Source organism: Theobroma cacao, chromosome 10 (assembly GCF_053813885.1).
Source record: "Theobroma cacao isolate CCN51 chromosome 10, ASM5381388v1, whole genome shotgun sequence".
NCBI lineage: Eukaryota > Viridiplantae > Streptophyta > Magnoliopsida > Malvales > Malvaceae > Theobroma > Theobroma cacao.
Genome location: NC_142648.1, coordinates 5,299,507 through 5,307,952, shown reverse-complemented (window position 1 = coordinate 5,307,952; position 8,446 = coordinate 5,299,507).

Here is an 8,446-nt window from a genome sequence, read left to right as displayed (position 1 = left end):
CAAAAGATGAGAAAACAAAATTAAAAGTGCCTTCCCATTTGCATCAAAAAATAATAATAATAATAATAAAAAGCAGCCGTTTATTTGTTTTTATTATCCTTTTTCTTGTCACTTTTATGGCCGAATTTATTGAATTAAGCATTATGAAATTGTGAATTGTTATCGTATTATCACATCAATTTTAGAATTCTAATAGCATGGTTTCACAGGGTCAAGGTGTTTTCCAACCACATCAACCTTTAGACTTTACTTTTTTTTTCTGTTTTCTTTTCGTTTTCCTTGAGAACGATGCATGCATGATGCATGAATGAAGTAACTCAAGTCTAAGCTAGCGGCCGCAGCTATAAATTCTAGATCCACGTTAAATGACTAAAATTTTTTTAACTACTTTAAAAAAATTTTATTTTTATTATATCTAATTAAATTTTTATATTTTTATTTTTATTAATAATTAATTAATTATTATTAATCAACATGACATTATTGTTTTAAATTCATGTGATACTAATATAGAAAGTGAATATATTGTGTGACCATGTCATTATACCCACATCAACATATCACGTCATCATTCAATATTATATGTTAAAATATTATGTTAACACCATGTAACATAAAAAAATCAAATAATGTTTTGACTAATTATTTGATTAAAAAAATATAAAGATTTAATTTAAAGTAATAAAAGAATAACTGTTTATTTAAATTTTTTTAAATAATTTAGAAATGTTTTAAGTATTATGTCATTATTATTTTATACATTGACAATTAAATTTAATAATTTTATTTTTATTTCTATACATGTCTATTTTATTTAATATGTTAATTAATAATTCTGTGCTGACTCCCAATTTATACTTAAATGCACACAAGTTAGTAAGTAAACATTTATGTGGAGTTTTCGAATTGATTTTGTTGTACATACGATAATAATTTTTTTTATTTACTTAGTTTTTATTGGTTTTTTTTTTGGGTCAAGTCATTAGTGAAGTTTCATTAATGCAATTGGAGATGATACAACCTACTGTGAGGAGCCTTAACAAGACAGAGAGGCTCTAGGCAATCCAGTAGAATTACAATAAACCAGAAACTACCAAAAGGCATCCTAGAAAACACCTCACCGAACTCATTCATTAAAGCACCGAACACATTTACTACTCGAGATTAATAAATAGATCATAAGAGCAGAGCACCAGAATCTTCCTTTCCAATAGAACCAGAACAGCAGCAAAGCAATGAGAGGTTACTTAGTATTTAATGTTAATTAGAGTAAAACAGAAATGTCAATTTGAAACTTATGTTTGAAAAGAAAATAACGGTTATTTACATTATTTCAGTCACATAATAATTGTATTGATCATATATGATTGCATTGCATTGCAAGGTTTTGGAAATTAATACTAGGTAGTTATAGTGGAACCATTAACATGTTAGCACTAAGAATATGGCCTTTAGCTATTATAGCACATGATAAAGTCGTGGTAGGCAGGATTAGCTTTGTGCAAATCATTACTAATTTACATAAATTCTTAATGGAAAATGGACATAATTATGAATCGAATATCGTTAGTGGCATGAAAGTTTTCAATCAAATTTAGGTCAAATGCCACTTATTATGTTTCACTGAGAAGTGCATTCGGTAGCTCAAAAAAACAAAAAAGAAGTGGTGACCGATAATTGAAAAGATGGATTATTAAATAGTTTTAGGGCGTAGAGAGAATAGAGTTTGCCCCTATGAACCAAACCTCAAGTTTCTTTTTCTCTAAAGTTTCAATTAGTCTTATCCTTTTGTTTTTCAAGGTAGAGTAATAAGAAGACATAATATTTAAAAAAATTAAAATTATTTATGAAATTTTTTTAATAAGTATTTATTTTTTATTATATTAATTAAATTTATATATTTTTATTTTAAATTAAATAAATTGTATAACTAATAATTTTTATTTTTTAAAAAATAATACGTTTTATTCTAATAGTCGAATAAAATCTGAAAATAGGGGATTATTATACATAAGTTCTTTGTAAAGACCTGACACCAAGGTACTCTCTAGAACAACATTGAGGTCTCTCAAACTATAACTGCACGTTTGGTACAGGGAATAGCTATTCCCTGTCTATTCCCAAGGGAATAGCATACCTCCGTTTGGTATGGCAATATCACAAAGAATAGCTATTACCTAGTAATAGCTATTCTCTCAAAAGGGGTAAAACTCAGGCATAGTTAAACCTGAGGTTTCCCATGGTTTTTGCTATTCCGTGACCATGGGAACAGCTCTGAATTATGATAAGACTAAAATACCCTTTATCATTTAAAAATATTACAACCCTAGACCTATATATATATATATATATATATATATATATATATATATATATATATTCTCATTTTCCCTTCTGTTTTCTCTCTCTTCTCATGTTCTTTCCTCTCTTATTCTCTCTCTAAGTGGCATCAACGCCGGAGATGATGTTAGTGGCGACGACGACGATAGCGGAAGTGACGGCGACTGCAACGACGACGGCTACGGAAGCGACTGCGATGGCGATTTTATGACCGAATATGGTCGGACAAGATTCAAACGGAGATTCAGCCAGATCTGGCACTCAATGACCAGATCTGGCAGCGGGAAGCACCGAATCTGGTGCTTCCTGACCAGATCCCACGGTTGGATCTGGCACTCCACGGCCAGATCCAGCCGCGAGGAAGCGCCGATCTGGCACCGTAGTGGCCAGATCCGGCCACATGGTGCCCCAGATCGACGTTTTGTTACACCGATCGCCTTTTCGACGATCGGCCCATGAAAAAGAAAAAAAGAAAAAGGAAAAAAATAGAATAAAAAAAATAAATTATTTATAAAATTTAAAATATTAATATTTTATATATAATTTAAACAATATTAATATTAATATGATTAAAATATTAAATATTAATATTTTAAATTATTAATGTTTTATTTATTAAATTATTAATATATTAAAATTTTAATGAATATAAAAATAAAAATTATTAATATTTTAATAATAATATTATTAAATTATAAATAAAATATTATTAATTAAAATATTAGTAATTAAATTATATTAAAATATTGATATTTAAATTTATTAATTATTAATATTTTTAATTAATTATAAATTATTAATATTTAAAAAATAAAATAATTAAATAATTAAATATAATAAAGGGTATTTTTGTCTTTTTATTTTCTATTATTTTCCTATTCTAAAGCTATTGTTACCAACCAAACACTGTAATAAGTCATAATAATTATTCCTACTCTATTCCATTCATCATACCACACTACATAATACTTATTCTATTCTATTCCCACCCCATTCTATTCCCACGTAATAACTATTCTATTCTATTCCTATCTATTCCGCGAACCAAACGTGCCATAAACTTTTCTTCAACTTTTTGTGCCAACCGGCTTATACTGCTGAAGCACTTCAGAGAAGCCAAAACTTCTATTTCTCCTCCAGTAGATGCCTAGTGCAAGAAAGAAGTGATGATAACTTCTCTTGGGTTGCCAAACCAAAGCCTTCCTATCTTACTCTACCTAATTTGTTAAGCAGGAAAATATATTTAGTTATACTAAATTTTTATAATTAATGATTGACTAATTATCATTTAGTTAAAACGTTACTTATAATTATTTATGTCACACAGTATTGATGTGACATATTAATATGTCATAACTAATAATAATATGAGATGATAACATTATCACGTGATATTTCACTATCTATATTAATATTATATCAGCATCACATGAATATAAAATAATCAATAATGTTTTAACTCATGGAAGTTAGTTAATTATTTGTTATAAGAATCTATTTAAAAAAATAAAAATATAGATACTTGATTAAACGTAATAGAAAAATAAAATTTAATTTAAATTTTTTAAATAGTTAAAGATTTTTTGAAAAATATTATGCCTAAAAGGACGAGTAAATAAAAAACTTTAAAGGTCAACCTTTATTGACATTAATTGAAGGGATATTTATTACAATGATTTCATAATTAGTATTTTATCTTTATTTAAATTGGTGGGAAAATATTTGATGGAACGATAATATAACTTTTATACACTATCAAACCATCAAATCTTAATACCTCATTAATGAAGTATTATTTTGAAGGAAATAAAAAGTTGATAAGTTCCCAAAACGAGATCAGGTTTTAATATCAACCTTCTATTTCCGTCAAAATAATACTTCATTAAATTATACATGATCGATACATCAAATATTAATCCTATAATATTACATAAAAAAATTTTAACATTATTTAGTTATCAAGTATCTATACACACTACCTAAGTATAGTTAAAATATTATTTTGAAATAAAATCAATAATTACAATATTTTTATCAAATTTAATATATATAAAATTGTAGATGTTGAAGAACTTTGTAACTGACAAAAATAATCATATTTGTTCATTATATTGCTAAATCATCACTATAAATATTTTCTATTATTAATATTTAGAAGATTTGTCTAATATCTAAATATATAAGAATCTTAAGCTAAATAGTCAAATAAGCCCTTAAATTATAATAAAAAAATTCAATTAAGTTTCTATCTTTGCATTGCATTCAATTAAATTTTTAAATTTTATTTCAGATCAAACAAACCTCTCTCCTTAACCGTTGACTAACTTCCTAAGCCAATCATTTTTGAACATATGGTTGGATAAAAAGGTAAGCACATAAATCCCAATTAGCAACATTTAATGTCACATTGTCAATGGTTAGTGAGAGAGACTTATTTAACTCAAAATAAAAATTTAGAAACTTAATTGAACGTAATAAAAAATAAAGACTTATTGACTTTTTTGATATAATTCAGGAGGCTTATTTAGATATTTAGCTAAATTTTAATTTTATTGAATCTCTTTCACTAAAACTATTTTTATTATAAATATTATTAAGATCTATTCCATTTTTAAATAAGAATTATAATAGCATTAAATGACTTTCATAAAAAAAATTCTTTTCATTACAAAGATTAATACGTTATATTTCATTTGTAAATAAAAAATTTAATTGCATTGAATGACTTTTATTAAAAACCTTATTTCTAATAGTATCAATAATTTACAAATTAATATTGATATTATAAAATTTTAATTATATATAATTGTGACATTAATTACCTTTTATATATAATTATCTTTCAATTATAACTCACAATTAACTTTGTGCTTTAAAAATATTTATATTTTATATATAATTATTATTTAAAACTAAATCATAAATAAATATTCACGTGCAAAATATGTAACAATAAATACAAAGTAATACACATTCTTTTTCTATAAATATCCTAATTACCTTAACAGTGCTAATAACCCAAATAAAAATATATAAATGAATATAAATTTGGGTTCGGTGCATGTTTTCAGTGGTTACTCATCATCAATCCCCTTAAGCTGGCAATGACACTCAAACGAAGTAATTCAACCACCAATAACTCTGCCACTCATTCATTGCAATCAACCTCTTTTATCACCCAAAATCTAATGGCTGGTGAAGAAGTTAAAGACCCTTACTTGTCCTTGAGCAACTGAGATGTCAAAAGCTAGAATTAGGAACACAATGGTTAGGATTGAGATGTCACACTTCTTGACTTGCTACTCCTTGGGCATTCAAAAGCATGTATGTAGGGATTGACTGACTAGATGGGGGAAGCTATCAACCTTTGACCTACTTACCGGCCTATGTGCTAGGGATTACTGCCGCACTTCCAGTCTCCCTAGCTATCTTGTTGTTACAATCCTCCATGGTTAATAAAAAAAAAGAAGAATTTATGGTGTATTGCATAAATCCCTATCTTTTGTTATTAACGAGGACAAAAAAAAAGTTAAGTAGCTCAAAAAATTATCCAAGTTTTGTTACCCCTCTAGGCTCTGGATATATACTTACCCTTTTATGGAGTCCCAAGTCTCAATTTCAAAATTCAGAAACCTTGACCTCTCTGGTTGCATTACTCCTCAGTTGCCTCAGCAACAAAAATAAATAAACAAGAAAGACATACCAAAGGGTAAAGAGTATTGGTTTTGGATTTAGGATAAGTGAAGAGCATATATAATCTTCGGAACATGTAGTGGATAGGAATGAAACTGGAAAAACCTTAGTCTAAGAAGCAGAAATAAACAGACAGGAAATTATTTGGAAGATTGTTGTTTTACTTTATGCCGACAATAATAGAACATTGCAGCATCCACCGGCCTGTCTTTCGCTCTGTACCCTTTGCTCGCTTGCTCCAGGAAAGAGAATAAGAGGATCAAGGTCGGTTGCCATACATTTATTGTAATACCATTGCATATAATAATTATAATAATTTTATTTTTTATTTAACAAACAGACTGATGAATTAAATACCTATTTATATTTTATATAGATATATTATACAATTTTTTAAGCCTTTGGGTTTTTATTCCTTAGTTGGAATATCCTCAGAGAAAAAATTTAGTCTTCTCCCAATTTAATTACCCATTTCAGATTTGTATATGTTATGTTAAGAATTAAATACATAACGAATCTCTTAGTTGATCTTTAATAAAATGAGATACCATTAGACTATATGATTATTGACTAATTATATAAATCACAGTTGCAATACAATATAACAAATTGACTTTCAAATTAATTAATTATTTAATTTTTTGCAACCTTTTTATATTAGTATGATTCTTCCGGCTCTTTCTCACCCATTAAGGACAATAATTTTTTTTCCAGTATTTAAATAAAGTTATGGGGGAAAATTCAATTCTAATGTATATTTTTTGAGATAATGCTTACTCCATGATTCGAACGGGATACTTCTAAATTAGAATTTTAAATTTTTAATGGCTGATTGTAAGATTTTAAACCATTGGAATTAAGTATATTAACCACTTGAAGATTACCAATGTTTGTTTTTCTTTTTTTTGTTTCAAAAATAAGAAAAATAGCATGACAAAATGCAATGTCTGTGAGCAGGTTTCTGCATTTTGTGATAAATACAAGCAACTAGCAACAGAGAGAGGTAAGGAGGAATTGGGAAATTCCCTACTTACTTTGCAAATTTTAGAAAAATATTTTTTTCTATATTAGACAGAGAGAAATGTAAAGAAAACTTAGAAATTTTGTCAATAGGTTAGCCTTGGATCATCACTGGAAACAGCAGTGATATTTGAATCTTGGGTTGTCAATTAGAGAAAGAACTGATAGAAAAATCAATAAGCACAATAATTACTAGTTGAAAATTAACATTTTTTCTAAAAAAATTGGTCTGCTGTATAACTCTAATCATGAGGTGCATTATTAAAAACATACCATATAACTACCTAACTTAATAAACAAGATTTGTGCAAGTGGACTTCTTTTTCGTTGTTATGTTTCTACACTTTCTTACGGTTTAATCATTATTATAAAAGTTTTCTAAATTTATAGATAAAATTTTCATGGATTTGTCCAATCGCTTTCTACTCGTATTATTATTGATTTGTTCAAACTCAAGACTTCTTTTTTATGAAAATGATAAATAATTTTAATGGATAAGTTACTCGATACTTTTGAAATATCTTAATCTGAACATTATTATTTGATGAGAAATTTGATTTTATAAATACCTGATTAAGTTTTTGAATTACTGTTCGAACCCTTGCTTGGATATCTTAGACACTTCTCATTAAAACCCATACTCATTCAATACTCAATTAAAATAATTTTATTTGTATATGTTATCAAACAAAAATTACACTAACAAATTAAAGTTAGTTCATAAAGAAGTAAATTAAAGTTTAAAATTATATTTAGAACAATTAATGAATATTAGTAATTATTACATTAATTATAAAGAATTTATAAACAAATATATATAAAAACTATAATGTAATATTAAAATTTATTAATTATAATCAGGTTTGGATATCCCAAAATTAGATCTGATAATTTTAAACATGATAACACGTCACAAAAAGATATGGAGTTAAATAAGTTTGGGTTTAGTTTTATCATGTTTCGTATCTTAACAATGTCAGATAGGATTAACACATTTAATTAATCGTATTAATCATGTTATCATGATTAAACATGTATAAGTGACACGTTTAATGTTAATGATGGATTTTATTAGTATAATAATGAATTTTATGTATGTTATTTATATTAAATTTTATTATATTTGATGTTATTATTATTTTGTTATAATTTTTTATAATTATTGATTTTAAATTTGAATAATAAAATTATATTTAATTGTAAATATTTTAAATTAATCGTATTAAACGTGTTAAGAAAAAATTTAGGTTAATTGTTGAATTTTATTTATTAATCGTGTCATGTCATATAAAAAATCTTAATGTATTAGTCGTGTCATGTTACACGGTTATGAAACATAATTGTGTATGTGTTTTAGATATTAACACAAATAGTTATTCGTGTCGTGTTTGTG